The following is a 17537-nucleotide window of genomic DNA, read 5'->3' as shown; positions in this document are numbered from 1 at the left end:
ATAAGCAACCGTTTGCAATTTCACAGATTCATTAGCTTGTTGCAATACACACTTGACGCCATATGACGACGCATCACATGCTAGTACCAAACGCTTACATGGATCATACAACACAAGCAATTTGTTTGAGCATAACAATTTGCTAGCTTTTACAAAGGCTTGGCTTTTGCAGCATATCCATTCATCTCCTTTACGCAGTAAGGCGTGCAGTGGTTCTAACTGTGCTGAGACCTGGTAAGAAGTTACCAAAGTAGTTCAGGAGTCCTAGAAACGACCGCAGCTCCGTCACGTTCTGTGGCCTCGGTGCGTTCTCGATTACCTCCGTCTTCGAATCGGTGTGCCTGATGCAGTTCTTCACCCCAGGAACTCCACTTCCGGCGCCAGGAAAACGCATTTCGAGCATTTCAACATGAGCCCCACGCGGCTGAGTCGACTAAGAATCTCCTTCAGGTTCTGCAGATGCTCGACTGTGTCCCGACCTGTAACCAAGATGTCATCCTGGAAGACCACCGTGCGCGGGAACGACTTCAGTGAGCTTTCCATGTTTCTCTGGAATAACGCCGCGGCTGATCGAATTCCAAACGGGCATCTGGTATAAGTGAAGAGACCTTTGTGCGTGTTGATGCAGGTGAGGTCCTTCGATGATTCCTCCAGCTCCTGCGTCATGTAAGCCGAGGTCAAGTCCAACTTCGTGAACGTCTTTCCACCCGCCAGCGTAGCAAAAAGGTCGTCGTGGAGCCATGGCTCCAGGGTGACCAAGGCTGGGAACTCTACATCCAGGGGTATTCAACATTCAGGACAGATAGACAGAAAGGAAAAGGAGGTGGGGTAGCATTGCTGGTTAAAGAGGAAATTAACGCAATAGTAACGAAGGACATTAACTTGGATGATGTGGAATCTGTATGGGTGGAGCTGCGGAATATCAAAGGGCAGAAATCGCTCGTGGGAGTTGTGTAATGACCACCAAACAGTAGTAGTGAGGTTGGGGACAGCATCAAACAAGAAATTAGGGATGCGTGCAATAAAGGTACAGCAGTTATCATGGGCGACTTTAATCTACATATAGATCGGGCTAACCAAACTGGTAGCAATACGGTGGAGGAGGATTTGCTGGAGTACATTAGGGATGGTTTTCTGGACCAATATGTCGAGGAACCAACTAGAGGGCTGGCCATCCCAGACTGGATGATGCGTAATGAGAAAGGACTAATTAGCAATCTTATTGTGCGAGGCCCCTTGGGGAAGAGTGACCATAATATGGTAGAATTCTTTATTAAGATGGAGAGAGACACAATTAATTCAGAGACTAGGGCCCTGAACTTAAGGAAAGGTAACTTTGATGGTATGAGATGCGAATTGGCTAGAGTAGACTGGCAAATGATACTTAAAGAGTTGACGGTGGACAGCCATGAACTCATTGAATGACGGTGCAGGCTTGAAGGGCCGAATGGCCTACTCCTGCACCTATTTTCTATCTTTCTATGTTTCTATAAGCAATGGCAAACATTTAAAGATCATATGGATGAACTTCAACAATAGTACATCCCTGTCTGGAGTAAAAATAAAAGGGGGAAGGTGGCTCAACCATGGCTAACAAGGGAAATTAAGGATAGTGTTAAATCCAAGTAAGAGGCATATAAATTGGCCAGAAAAAGCAGCAAACCTGAGGACTGGGAGAAATGTAGAATTCAGCAGAGGAGGACAAAGGGTTTAATTAAGAGGGGGAAAATAGAGTACGAGAAGAAGCTTGCCTGGAACATAAAAATTGACTGCAAAAGCTTCTATAGATATGTGAAGAGAAGATTAGTGAAGAGAAAATAGTCATATTCAGGTGAATTTATAATGCGGAACAAAGAAATGGCGGACCAGTTAAATAAATACTTTGGTTCTGTCTTCACGAAGGAAGACACAAATAACCTGAGGACTGGGATAAGTTAAGAACTCAGCAGAGGAGGACAAAGGGTTTAATTAGGAGGGGGGAAATAGAGTATGAGAGGAAGCTTGCCGGGGACATAAAAACTGACTGCAAAAGCTTCCATAGATATAGAAACATAGAAACATAGAAAATAGGTGCAGGAGTAGGCTATTCAGCCCTTCGAGCCTGCACCGCCATTCAATGAGTTCATGGCTGAACATGCAACTTCAGTACCCCATTCATGCTTTCTCGTCATACCCCTTGATCCCCCTAGTAGTAAGGACTACATCTAACTCCTTTTTGAATATATTTAGTGAATTGGCCTCAACAACTTTCTGTGGTAGAGAATTCCACAGGTTCACCACTCTCTGGGTGAAGAAGTTTCTCCTCATCTCGCTCCTAAATGGCTTACCCCTTATCCTTAGACTGTGACCCCTGGTTCTGGACTTCCCCAATATTGGGAACATTCTCCCTGCATCTAATCTGTCTAAACCCATCAGAATTTTAAACGTTTCGATGAGATCACCTCTCATTCTTCTGAACTGAAATGAATACAAGCCCAGTTGATCCAGTCTTTCTTGATATGTCAGTCACGCCATCCCAGAAATCAGTCTGGTGAACCTTCGCTGCACTCCCTCAATAGCAAGAATGTCCTTCCTCAAGTTAGGAGACCAAAACTGTACACAATACTCCAGGTGTGGCCTCACCAAGGCCCTGTACAACTGTAGTAACACCTCCCTGCCCCTGTACTCAAATCCCCTCGCTATGAAGGCCAACATGCCATTTGCTTTCTTAACCACCTGCTGTACCTGCATGCCAACCTTCAATGACTAATGTACCATGACACCCAGGTCTCGTTGCACCTCCCCTTTTCCTAATCTGTCACCATTCAGATAATAGTCTGTCTCTCTGTTTTTACCACCAAAGTGGATAACCTCACATTTATCCACATTATACTTCATCTGCCATGCATTTGCCCACTCACCTAACCTATCCAAGTCACTCTGCAGCCTCATAGCATCCTCTTCGCAGCTCACACTGCCACCCAACTTGGTGTCATCAGCAAATTTGGAGATACTACATTTAATCCCCTCGTCTAAATCATTAATGTACAGTGTAAACAGCTGGGGCCCCAGCACAGAACCTTGCGGTACCCCACTAGTCACTGCCTGCCATTCTGAAAAGTACCCATTTACTCCTACTCTTTGCTTCCTGTCTGACAACCAGTTCTCAATCCACGTCAGCACACTACCCCCAATCCCATGTGCTTTAACATTGCACATTAATCTCTTGTGTGGGACCTTGTCGAAAGCCTTCTGAAAGTCCAAATACACTACATGAACTGGTTCTCTCTTGTCCACTCTACTGGAAACATCCTCAAAAAATTCCAGAAGATTTGTCAAGCATGATTTCCCTTTCACAAATCCATGCTGACTTGGACCTATCATGTCACCTCTTTCCAAATGCGCTGATATGACATCCTTAATAATTGATTCCATCATTTTATCACTATTGATGTCAGGTTGACCGGTCTATAATTCCCTGTTTTCTCTCTACCTCCTTTTTTAAAAAGTGGGGTTACATAGGCTACCCTCCACTCCATAGGAACTGATCCAGAGTCTATGGAATGTTGGAAAATGTCTGTCAATGCATCCGCTATTTCTAAGACCACCTCCTTAAGTACTCTGGGATGCAGTCCATCAGGCCCTGGGGATTTATCGACCTTCAATCCCATCAATTTCCCCAACACAATTTCCCGACTAATAAGGATTTCCCTCAGTTCCTCCTTCTTACTAGACCCTCTGACCCCTTTTATATCCGGAAGGTTGTTTGTATCCTCCTTAGTGAATACTGGGTAACCAAAGTACTTGTTCAATTGGTCTGCCATTTCTTTGTTCCCCGTTATGACTTCCCCTGATTCTGACTGCAGGGGACCTACGTTTGTCTTTACTAACCTTTTTCTCTTTACATACCTATAAAAACTTTTGCAGTCCGTCTTAATGTTCCCTGCAAACTTCCTCTCGTACTCCAATTTCCCTGCCCTAATCAAACCCTTTGTCCTCCTCTGCTGAGTTCTAAATTTCTCCCAGTTCCCGGGTTCACTGTTATTTCTGGCCAATTTGTATGCCACTTCCTTGGCTTTAATACTATCCCTGATTCCCTTGATAGCCACGGTTGAGCCACCTTCCCTTTTTTATTTTTACGCCAGACAGGGATGTACAATTGTTGTAGTTCATCCATGCGGTCTCTAAATGCCTGCCATTGCCCATCCACAGTCAACCCCTTAAGTATCATTCAGCAATCTATCCTAGCCAATTCATGCCTCATACCTTCAAAGTTACCCTTCTTTAAGTTCTGGACCATGGTCTCTGAATTAACTGTTTCATTCTCCATCCTAATGTAGAATTCCACCATATTATGGTCACTCTTACCCAAGGGGCCTCGCACAACGAGATTGCTAATTAATCCTCTCTCATTACACAACACCCAGTCTAAGATGGCCTTCCCCATAGTTGGTTCCTCGACATATTGGTCTAGAAAACCATCCCTTATGCACTCCAGGAAATCCTCCTCCACCATATTGCTTCCAGTTTGGTTAGCCCAATCTATATGCATATTAAAGTCACCCATGATAACTGCTGCACCTTTATTGCATGCACCCCTAATTTCCTGTTTGATGCCCTCCCCAACATCACTACTACTGTTTGGAGGTCTGTACACAACTCCCACTAACGTTTTTTGCCCTTTGGTGTTCTGCAGCTCTACTCATATAGATTCCACATCATCCAAGCTAATGGTCTTCCTCATAATTGCATTAATCTCCTCTTTAACCAGCAATGCTACCCCACCTCCTTTTCCTTTTATTCTATCCTTCCTGAATGTTGAATACCCATGGATGTTGAGTTCCCAGCCCTGATCATCCTGGAGCCACGTCTCTCTAATCCCAATCACATCATATCTGTTAACATCTATTTGCACAGTTAATTCATCCACCTTATTACGGATACTCCTTGCATTAAGACACAAAGCCTTCAGGCTTGTTTTTTTAACACCCTTTGTCCTTTTAGAATTATGATGTAGTGTGGCCCTTTTTGTTTCTTGCCTTTGTTTACTCGGCCTTCCACTATTGCTTTTTACCTTTCTACTATCTGTTTCTAACTCCATATTACTTCGCCCTATCTTGCTTCATAGGTTCCCATCCTCCTGCCATATTAGTTTAAACACGCCCGAACTGCATTAGCAAATGTTACCCCTAGGACATCAGTTCCAGTCCTGCCCAAGTGCAGACCGTCCCTTTTGTACAGGTCCCACTTCCCCCAGAACTGGTTCCAATATCCAAGGAATTTGAATCCTCCCTCTTGCACCACTGCTCAAGTCACGTATTTATTCTAACTATCCTGCTCCCTCTATCCTGATCACCCCCGCAACGCCAATAAGGTGTTAATGGCCTTGCATTCATCACCCTTGATGGTGGACTCTGAGACATCTGTGGACGTGCAGCTGCAGACATGTGGGGCCTGCCCTGTCCGTTGCGATTTGAAAACAACATCACTTTGTTCACAGTACTGGTAGCAGCACTCGTGTGCTGAGAGATTTGCTTAGTATTGTAACTTGTGGCAATGAACGCCTGGGCTATCGCTATGGCTTTACTCAAGGTTGGGGTCTCTACAGTCAAAAGTTTGCGAAGTATTACTTCATGGCCAATGCCAATTACAAAAGAGTCTCTGAGCATGTGCTCCAAATGTCCTTCAAATTCGCAATGTCCTGCAAGGCGTCTTAGCTCGGCGACATAACTCGCCACTTCCTGGCCTTTAGACCAGTGTAGAACCAGTTCCTCGTCATCAGAACGCTTTGCTTCGGGTTCAGATGCTCCCGGACCAGTGTGCACAAATCATCGTACAATTTCACTGTGGATTGCTCTGGAGCAAGCAGATTTTTCATGAGGCCATACATTGGTGCCCTGCAGACAGTGAGGAGAATCGCCCTTTGTTTGGCAGCGTTAGCTTCTCTTTCCTGCTCGCTAGCCACAAAGTATTGGTTGAGTCGCTCCACGAAGGTTTCCCAATCATCTCCCTCCAAAAATTTCACCAAGATGCCCACTGTTCTCTGCATCATTGGGTTCGGCATCTGTATCTCGTCGCCAGTTGTGATATATGAATGAAGAGTCTAACTGGATATTATGAGCTCAAAGTAAAGTGTGACCTTAGTCCTTTATTGCAGGTCTCCAGAGTGCCTCTCCAGTCTCTGAGGCCTCCTTAAGTACCTGTGCTCCCAAGGGATTGTGGAATCCCTTGGGACTCCAGGGGATGAGCCCTCTGGTGGCTGTACAAGTTATATACAAGTTTTCATACATAACAGATTTCACATGTCAAAACCGGCCAACACAGACTGTCCTGAACCAAACCGAGAGATCGCGCAAAGGGCGGTGTTTGGGGCACTTACCACAGGGTACATCCTATACTCTGCTCACCGTCAACATTGCTGATCCACTCCCTGGGCTTGGACTCAAGAAAGCATCCCTTTAGAGCACTGTATATAAACCGGCCCCTAAGGCCTGTTACTCACTCTGGAGTGTCTTAATAAAGACTGAGGTCACTGTTACTTTAACCACCCTGTGTGCAGTCTCATCTGTGTTAGGAACACAATAACTGGCGATGATTATACGAATCCAATGCAGCAAACTGTGGGCATCCTGGAGAAGTTCTCGGAGGGTGAGGACTGGGAAGCCTATGTCGAATGGCTGGACCAGTACTTTTTAGCCAACGAGCTGGACGGAGAAGGAAGCGCTGCAAAAAGGAGAGCGGTCCTCCTCACGGTCTGAGGGGCACCAACCTACAACCTCATGAAGAATCTTCAGGCTCTGGTGAAACCCACAGATAAGTCATATGAGGAGCTGTGTACACTGGTTCGGGAGCATCTTAACCCAAGGGAGTGCATGCTGATGGCGAGGTATCGGTTCTACACGTGCCAGCGATCTGAAGGTCATGAAGTGGCGAGCTACGTCGCCGAGCTAAGGCGACTTGCAGGACAATGTGAGTTTGATGGCTACCGGGAGCAGATGCTCAGAGATTTTTTTTGTACTGGGCATTGGCCACGAGACCATCCTACGAAAACCTTTGACTGTAGAGACACCGACCCTCAGTAAGGCCATTGCGATAGCACAGGCGTTTATGTCCACCAGTGATAACACCAAACAAATCTCTCAGCACACAAGTGCTAGCAATGTTCATAAATTAACTGGAACTGTGTTTGCGAGCAGAAATGTACAGGGCAGAAACCATGTGTCTGCAACTACCAGCAGGCCTCAGGTGACCTAGATGACTCAGAGTGCGCAATAAAGGCTGAATGCAAGGCAATTCACACCTTGTTGGTGTTGTGGAGGCTTCCATTCAGCCTATTCATGCCGCTTCAAAGGGTATGTTTGCAAGAGTTGTGGAACAATGGGGCACCTCCAATGAGCTTTCAGACGAGCTGCAAGCTCTGCAAAACCTGCTAACCACCACGTGGCAGAGGAAGATCGGTCCATGGTGGATCAAAGCAATTTCAAGCCTCAGAGAGAGGAGGCAGATGCTGAAGTGTGCACACATTTTCGACAAAATGTCCACCTATAATGCTAAATATAAAATTGAATGGCTTACCCATAGCAATGGAACTGGACACTGGCGCTAGCCAATCCATCATGAGTAAAAAGACGTTTGTGAGACTGTGGTGCAGAAAAGGTACTTAGACCAGCCCTGAGCCCCATCCACACGAAACTGAGATCGTACACCAAAGAGCTCATCATGTCCTGGGCAGTGCCATGGTCAAGGTCACCTACGAGGGCACGGTGCACGAACTGCCACTCTGGATGGTCCCGGGCGATGGCCCCACACTGCTTGGAAAGAGCTGGCTGGGCAAAATCCGCTGGAACTGGGATGACATCCGAGCGCTATCACATGTCGATGAGGCCTCATGTACCCAGATTCTTAACAAATTTTCTTCCCTTTTTGAGCCGGGCATTGGAAACTTTTCCAGGGCGAAGGTGCGGATCCAATTGGTCCCACAGGCACGACCCATTCACCACAAGGCGCGAGCGGTATCTCACATGATGAGGGAGAGAGTGGAAATCGAGCTGGACAGGCTGCAACGCGAGGGCATCATCTCCCCAGTGGAATTCAGCGAGTGGGCCAGCCCAATTGTTCCAAAAGTACTCAAAAGTGATGGCACGGTCAGGATTTTCTACGATTATAAAGTAACTATTAATCGTTTCTCGCTACAGGACCAATACCCGCTACCTAAGGCAGGCTACCTATTTGCGACGCTGGCAGGAGGCAAGACATTCAACAAGCTCGATCTGACTTCGGCCTACATGACGCAGGAGCTGGAGGAGTCTTCGAAAGGCCTCACCTGCATTAACACGCACAAGGGACTGTTCATCTACAATAGATGCCCATTTGGAATTCAGTCAGCTGCAGTGATCTTCCAGAGAAACATGGAGAGCTACTCAAGTCGGTACCACGCATGGTGGTCTTTCAGGACGACATATTGGTCACGGGTCGGGACACCGTCGAGCACCTACAAAACCTAAAGGAGTTCCTCCAGCGACTGGATCGCGTAGGGTTGCGGCTGAAGAGGTCGAAATGCATCTTCATGGCAACAGAAGTGGAGTTTTTGGGGAGAAAAATCCCGGCGTCGGCATTCAGCCCACAGACGCCAAGACAGAGGCTATCAGGAACGCGCCCAGGCCACAGAACATCACGGAGCTGCGTCGTTCCTGGGACTCCTCAACTAATTTGGTAACTTCCTACTGGGGTTAAGCACCCTCTTAGAGCCCCTACATGTGTTATTGCGTAAAGGTGAGAACTGGGTATGGGGAAAAAAACAAGTAATTGCTTTTGAGAAAGCCAGAAACATTTTATGCTCCAACAAGCTGCTTGTATTTTATAACCCGTGTAAAAGATTTGTGCTAGCATGTGATGTGTCGTCGTATGGAGTCGGGTGTGTATTACAACAAGCTAACGTTGCGGGGAAGTTGCAACCTGTCGCCTATGCCTCCAGGAGTTTGTCTAAGGTCAAGAGGGCCTACAGCATGATTGAGAACGAGGCATTAGCGTGTGTGTTCAGGGTAAAGAAAATGCATCAGTACCTGTTTGGCCTCAAATTTGAGCTGGAAACCGATCACAAGCCCCTCATATCCCTGTTCGCTGAAAACAAGGAGATAAATACTAATGCCTCAGCCCACATACAAAGGTAGGCACTCACGCTATCAGCATATAACTACCATCTGCCACAGGCCAGGCATTGAGAACTGTGCGGATGCTCTCAGTTGGCTACCATTGCCCACCACGGGGGTGGAAATGGCGCAACCTGCAAACTTGTTGATGGTGGCGCAGACTGCAGACTTGTTGATGGTCATGGAAGCATTTGAAAATGATAAATCACCTGTCAGGGCCCGCCAGATTAGGACTTGGACCAGCCAAGATCCTCTGCTGTCCCTAGTAAAAAAAACTGTGTACTACATGGGAGCTGGGCCAGCATCCCCGTTGAAATGCAAGAGCTAATCAAGCCATTCCAGCGGCGAAAGGACGATCTGTCCATTCAGGCAGACTGCCTGTTGTGGGGTAACTGCGTATTGCTAGCCAAAAAGGGCAGGGAGACGTTCATCTTGGATCTCCACAGCACACACCCGGGTATAGTAATGATGAAAGCGATAGCCAGATCCCACGTGTGGTGGCCCGGTATCAACTCTGACTTAGAGTCCTGTGTACGGCAATGCAGTGTGTGTGCTCAGTTGAGCAACGCGCCCAGAGAGGCACCACTAAGTTTGTGGTCCTGTCCCTCCAGCCCATGGTCGTGACCCATGTCGACTATGCGGGCCCGTTTCTCGGTAAAATCTTCCTGGTGGTGGTGGTGGATGCTTTTTCAAAATGGATTGAATGTGAAATAATGTTGGGAAGCACCGCCACCATTGAAAGTTGAGGGCCATGTTTGCCACCCACGGCCTGCCTGACATACTGGTCAGTGACAACGGGCCATGTTTCACCAGTGCCGAATTTAAAGAATTCATAACCCGTAATGGGATCAAACATGTCACCTCGGCCCCATTTAAACCAGCCTCCAATGGGCAGGCAGAGCGGGCAGTGCAAACAATCAAACAGAGCCTTAAACGAGTCACAGAAGGCTCACTCCAAACCCGCCTGTCCCGAGTACTGCTCAGCTACCGCACAAGACCCCACTCGCTCACAGGGATGCCCCCGGCTGAGCTACTCATGAAAAGGACACTTAAAACCAGACTCTCGCTGGTTCACCCCAACCTGCATGATCAGGTAGAGAGCAGGCGACAGCAACAAAATGTAAACGATGGTTGCGCCACTGTGTCACGGGAAATTGGTCTGAATGACCCTGTGTATGTGCTAAACTATGGACATGGTCCCAAGTGGATCGCGGGCACGGTGATAGCTAAAGAAGGGAGTAGGGTGTTTGTAGTCAAACTAGACAATGGACAAATTTGCAGAAAGCACCTGGACCAAACAAGGCTGCGTTTCACAAACTGCCCTGAACAACCCACAGCAGACACCACCTTTTTCGAGCCCACAACACACACCCAGAGGATCAACGACACCACCCCGGACCAGGAAATTGAACCCATCACGCCCAACAGCCCAGCAAGGCCAGTCTCACCCAGTAGCCCTGCAGGGCCAACAACACGCCAGCCCAGCGAGGGCACAGCCAACACACTGAACAGACATTTGTACCGAGGCGGTCCACCAGGGAAAGAAAGGCTCCCAATCACCTCACCTTGTAAATAGTTTGCACTTTGACTTTTGGGGGGGGGAGTGATGTTGTGTATCTGTAAAGCATGCACTCCCATGTTCCACCACCAGGGAGCTCATCCCCTGAAGTCCGAAGGGATCCCAGCATCTCTTGGGAGCACTGTATCTAAGCCGGCCCCTAAGGCCTGTTACTCACTCTAGAGTGTCTTAATAAAGACTGAGGTCACTGTTACTTTAACCTCCCTGTGTGCAGTCTCATCTGTGTTAGGAACACAATAGATAGAAATTATAGCACATGAGGAGGCCATTATGTCTCCGGTGCTGGCGCTCTCTCTAATTTAACCCTATTTCCCCATAAATCGTTTAATGTTCCTCTTTTTCAAAGCTGGGGTCAGGCACGCAGCTGCAGCGGGAAATTTAAAGTACAATGATCTGATGGGCTGCAAGCAAGTATCCTCCCAATCTCATTAAAATACACCTGAACTTAAAATGGGCAGAAATCAGCATAAACAATCGAGGCCCATGGAAATGCCGAACCCACACTCATATATTTTTTCCTTGACTCTTAGTATTTAAGTTTCATCTCATTAAACCATTATTCATGCAAATCAGACACAACATGTTTATTAACTAGTGTTTTACAAGCACATAAATAAAGAAAGGAAGGTTGAGATGGGAATAGGGCCACTAAGGGATGGAAAGGATACTACCACGGGCAGCGATAGAGAGATGGCAGAAATATTAAATAATTACTTTGCTTCAGTAGTTACCAAGTCCACATGACATTGGATGGTGAGATTAGTAATGAAAAAACTACATTTAAAATAAAAAGAGGAGATATGTTAAATAAACTAATCAAACTCAAAGAGGAAAAAAAACCCTGGTCCGGACAGATTACATCTGTGCATTTTAAAGGAATCTAGGAAAGAGACAGCAGAGGCCTTACTACACATATTTAATAATTCATTAGAAAAAGGTGTAGTGCCAGAGGACTGGCGGATAAGTAACACAATATCTATTTTTAAGACGGCAGTTAGAACATGTCCAGGGAACTATAGACCAGTCAGCTTAACATCAGTGGTAGGAAAAATAATGGAATTCCTACTAAAGGAAAAAATTGAACAACATCTAGAACCAACAATATAAAAATGAATAGTCAGCAAAAGGGAAAGTCTTGCTTGACCAACCTCATTGAATTTTTTGAAAAGGTAACAGAGCAAGTAGACAAGGGTAATGTAGTAGATGTAATTTATCTAGATTTTCAAAAGGCCTTCGATAAGGTACCACATAATAGACTAATTAACAAGGTCAGAGAATGCGGAGTTAGGGGACAAGTAGCAGAATGGATAGCTAGCTGGTTTCAAGACAGAAAGCAGAGAGTAAGGATAAAGGGTAATTTTTCACAGTGACAGAAGTGATGTTCCACAAGGATCAGTGCTGGGACCACTGTTGCTCACAATTTATATTAACGATTTGGACTTTGGAATCAAAAACACAATTTCTAAATTTGCGAATGACACCAAATTTGGGTGGGGCGGGGGACGGATAGTCAATACTGAGTAGGACTGCAACAAATTACAGGAGGACATTAATAAACTTGCAAAATGAGCACATAATTGGCAAATGAATTTCAACACAGATAAATGTGACGTATTACATTTTGTTAGGAAGAATAGGGAGGTCACTTATTACTTGGCAGGAGCGAGTCTCGATGGGGTAGTGGAGCAAAGGGATCTCAGAGTACAATGCACAAATCACTGAAAGTAGCGAGAGAGCTCAACAAGGCCATAAAAAAAGCAAACCAAGCACTAGAGTTTATTTCTAGAGAGTTAGAATTGAAAAGTAGTGAAGTCATGCTAAACTTGTATCGAACCTTAGTTAGACTACACTTGGGAGTAGTGTTTACAATTCTGATCACCATATTATAAAAAGGATATACATGCACTGGAGAGGTTGCAGAGAAGATTTACAAGGATGATACCAGAAATGCGAGGGTATACATATCAAGAAAGGGTGAACAGGCTATGTCTCTTTTCTCTTGAAAAAAGAACGCTGAGTGGTGACCTAATAGAGGTCTTTAAGATTGTGAAAGGTTTTGTCACCGCACCACTCATGTTCCCGCAGGGAAGGAGATTAAGAGATAAGGAGGGCGAGGCCATGGAAGGATTTAAAAACAAGGATGAGAATTTTGAAATCGAGGCGTTGTTTAACCGGGAGTCAATTTAGGTCAACGAGCACAGGATGATGGGTGAGCAGGACTTGGTGCAAGTTAGGACATGGGCAGCTGAGATTTGGCTCACTTCTAGTTTACGTAGGGTAGAATGTGGGGAGCTAGCCAGGAATGCGCTGAAATAATCAAGTCTAGAGGTAACAAGGCATGGATGAGGTCTTCAGCAGCAGATCAGCTGAGGTGTGGCGCAGACGGGCGATGTTACAGAAGTGGAATTAGGTGGTCTTAGTTATGCTGCGGATATGTAGTCAAAAGCTTATTTCAGGGTCAAGTATGACACCAAGGTTGCGAACAGTCTGGTTCATCCTCAGATAGAAGTTGGGGAGAGGGATGGAGTCAGTGGCTGGGGAACGGAGTTTGTGGCAGGGATCGAAAACAATGGCTCCGTTCTTCCCAATATTCAATTGGAAAAACATTTCTGCTCATCCAGAACTGGATGTCGGACAAGCAGTCTAACAATTTAGAGACCATGGAGGGTTAGTGAGGTAGAGTTGGGTGTCATCAGCATACATGTGGAAACTGATGCTGTGTTTTCGGATGATGTCGCCAAGGGGGAACATGTAGATGAGAAATAGGAGGGGGCCAAGAATAGATCCTTGGGGGAACACCAGAGGTAATGATGTGGGGGCAGGAAGAGAAGCCGTTGCAGGTGATTCTCTGGCTAAGATTGATAGATAAGAATGGAACCAAGTGAGTGTAGTCCCACCCAGCTGGATGACGGTGTTGCGGCATTGGAGAAGGATAGAGTGGTCAACCGTGTCAACTTGCGACCACAAGGAGTAGTTGAGGCAAATAGTATAGATGCATTTAAGGGGAGGCTAGTTAAGCATATGAGGGAGAAGGGAATAGACGGTTATGCTGACAGAGTTAGATAAGGAAAGATGGGAGAAGGCTCGAGTGGAGCATAAACACTGCCATGGACTGGTTGGACCAAATGGCCTGTTTCTGTGCCGTATAACCTATGGAATGTTTAAGAACCTGCAATTGGGAAGCTTTTCAATTTTTAATGTGACATACTTATACCATACAAATGCATTAAAAGTAATAGAAAATACATATTTATATGCTGACAACCTGCTCGATATTTCTAGTGGTGGCATGGCTTTCGTTGTAGGCCAAACTCACAGGAGCATTTTCATAAGGTTTATTTAATAAGGTATTTTACATTCCATGGATATTTTACTTGCAGTTCCTATACATTATGAGTGAATACATTGTGGTTAAAGGTGAATTTGTAAACAAACAACAATTGTTTAGAATCTTGTCTGCAGAAGACCATTTGATGAAATCCTGTAAGCCATGAAATGATCAACCAGCACGTTAACATAAATATATACAAATCTTGATTTATACCAAAGCCTAGTACAATCATTTAATGAAGATTTGATTAATCAATTACAAAATAGGAAAATGATTTAATATTTTCTTCAATTGTTTGATTCGTAATAAAATGACTCAAGAAAATAACACTTCCTTTAAATTATTTTCTTCAATGTTAGTAAGATGTCGATGTGAAGTGGCTGGTCCAAATTTCTATTTACTAGCAGTATGAGAATGATTTTACATAAAATACATATCAGCCCTGATGCAGGCATTTATTATCCTCAGTTGCCTACATTAATCCTAAAATGCATTTTTCATCAATATTTCACACTTAATTTATCTAATCTTAATGAATCCTTGTGGCACTATTGTTTGCAGACCCAGCCAAGTGGTAATCTATTCTTTCATGAAACAAAGCTTATTTTGGCCTGGTATTCTGCATACTAGTACTTACTTCAGAAGTGCCCTGATGAGCATTCAATAGAATTTAACCCTCGACAAGCAATTGTGGTAAAGATCATATGCATCAGAAGGATTATAAAAGGGTCAAAAAATAGAAATGCTAGAAATACATAGCAGGTCGGTTGGCATCTGATAAAAAGGAAAGACAAGTTAACTTTTAAGTAGAAATTGAAAACTGGAAGGTTAACAAACACTTTGGTAGAATCAGAACAAAACAGGAAGGTTAACAACAACAAAAAAAATTGCAATCAAAGAACAAATTAATAGTTTAAATGACTTGAAACTTGCATAAAAGCAAGCAGGCAATTGCAAGGGAAGTGAAAGAAATATGAAAAAAGTCCAAATTGCTAAGACAATGAGAGGTGTAAAAATGCAGACGAATCTCCATCTTTCTTTCTCCTTCCAATGACTGTTCTCAGAAACTTAACTCTTGCATACAAGTGATACACTGAACTATTTGCCTATCTCTGGCTAGTACAGTTCTTAAAATTGAAAGGTTCTGCTGGTCCCCGACTGTATCGTGAGCAGGAGACTAGCAGAACCCACTGGAAAAACAGTAGGGATCAGACTGCGGTGGTCCCTGCTATTTCTAGGATTTCCTAGCATGCCTCGTGAGGGGCAGAACTTCCTTCTGCCTTTTACAAGGCAAATGTCATTGAGGTCTAGTTGATGTCTCCGATTATGTACATGGATCTCCAAATGCCATTTTGTAGGTTTTCTGAGATGTGGGGGGTGGGGGTGGCATGTACACTTTGCCCAATTTAATGATTGTTGTTTTTTGTTGTACCAACTTGCATTTATACAGCGCCTTTAACATAGTAAAGCATTCCAAGGCACTTCCACAGGAGCTGAAGAGGCCCAGAAAGGCACGTTTAAAATTATTTTTTGTGTGGCCAGTAAGGGCAAGAGTGCTCCTCTGCGCCCCACAAACATAATCTGGCCACTGCTGCCCCGGGCTTCACCCCCACAGCACTTGCCAATCCCCCCCTACTTTACTGCTGGGCCAAATCGAGCAAGCTGCATCAGGACACCCGTTTGGTGCCTGCAGCTCACTGCTTCTATCTAAATAAGGCAAGAGATGCAAAATGGCTCCGGCATCTTTGTACCCGGCACGGTGCAGATGGCTTAACAATCCACCAGTCGACCACCTGAAATTTAAAGGTATGGGAACAAGTAAAGAGGAATGTCACAATAAAGGGACAGAATTGCACAATCTTTGGAGAGCATTAAACGGTATCTCAAGCCATTAGCAGTTTTTACCAAGGCAGAAGACTGAGATAATTTACAAATGGCAGGGAAAAATCAAGGAAGAAGGACCTCTATGTGGATGAGTCATCCATCCACTAGGGTGATGGAGCAGCCTAGCCACTGACCCCCTCGGGGAAACATAGAAACATAGAAAATAGGTGCAGGAGTAGGCCATTCGGCCCTTCGAGCCTGCACCGCCATTCAACGAGTTCATGGCTGAACATACAACTTCAGTACCCCATTCCTGCTTTCTTGCCATGCCCCTTGATCCCCAAGTAGTAAGGACTACATCTAACTCCTTTTTGAATATATTTAGTGAATTGGCCTCAACAACTTTCTGTGGTAGAGAATTCCACAGGTTCACCACTCTCTGGGTGAAGAAGTTTCTCCTCATCTCGGTTCTAAATGGCTTACCCCTTATCCTTAGACTGTGACCCCTGGTTCTGGACTTCCCCAACATTAGGAACATTCTTCCTGCATCTAACCTGTCTAAATCTGTCAGAATTTTAAACGTTTCTATGAGATCCCCTCTCATTCTTCTGAACTCCAGTGAATACAAGCCCAGTTGATCCAGTCTTTCTTGATATGTCAGTCCCGCCATCCCGGGAATCAGTCTGGTGAACCTTTAGGTGAAATATTAGCCTAAAAAAGAACGAATGGGTTGGGGGCGTGGGGATAGTTAAAGTGTAAAAAATCTGAATTCCAACCAGAACCTGCCTCCAACCTGCCCACTTCCAGTTTTAACGGAATGCTAATTGAGGGATAAATATGAGCCAGGATACCAGGGATAATTCCTTTGCTCTTCTTTGAAATAGTGCCGTGGGATCTTTTACGTCCGCATGAGAGAGCAGACGGGGCCTCGGTTTAACATCTCATCTGAAAGAAGACACCTCTGACAGTGCAGCTTTCCCTCAGTACTGCGCTGGAATGTCAGCCTAGATTTTTATGCTCAAGTCCCTGGAGTGGGACTTGAACCCACAATCTTCTGACTCAGAGATGAGAGTGATACCCACCGAGTCACAGCTGACACTGGAGGCCAGGAGGCGGGCCGTCTATTTAAATATTATAATGATGCTGGAAGCCTCTGCTTTAATCTCTATTTTTAATTTAAACTTTAGCTGGTCAGGTTTTGCAGGCCTCGTGAAATCCGCCAACTGATGCAAGGCAAGGACTGCTGGCTCCAAGGGTCCCTACCTAACCCAGATCCCGCGATTGGAGACCCCCCCACCACGAGGACTCCGATTCCTACGCCTCCAGGCCTTCCCACCCAGGCCTATCCCCCAGGCCTCTGATCCCCTTCCCAGTCCTCCCCCCTCCCTCCCATCATGAAGCCTCCCCCCTGCTCCTCAGACCCTCCCCTTGCTGCTCCCGGCCCCCGATCCCTTCAGCCAACAACCCCCTCCCCTGCCCCTCTGACTCTCCCCGTGCTGCTCCTGGTTCCTGATCTTGTTAGACAACAATCCGCGTCCCGTTCCTCCAGCCCTTCCCATGCTGCTCACAGCCCCCGATTCCTTCAGAGCCGCCGCCCCTCCCACTTTTCCCGGCCCGTAATCTTTCATCGACCCCCACCCGCCCATGTTCCTCTGGCTGCTCCCGGCCCCCACAC

This window comes from Pristiophorus japonicus, chromosome 10 (assembly GCF_044704955.1).
Source record: "Pristiophorus japonicus isolate sPriJap1 chromosome 10, sPriJap1.hap1, whole genome shotgun sequence".
NCBI lineage: Eukaryota > Metazoa > Chordata > Chondrichthyes > Pristiophoridae > Pristiophorus > Pristiophorus japonicus.
This window is presented reverse-complemented; position numbering follows the sequence as displayed.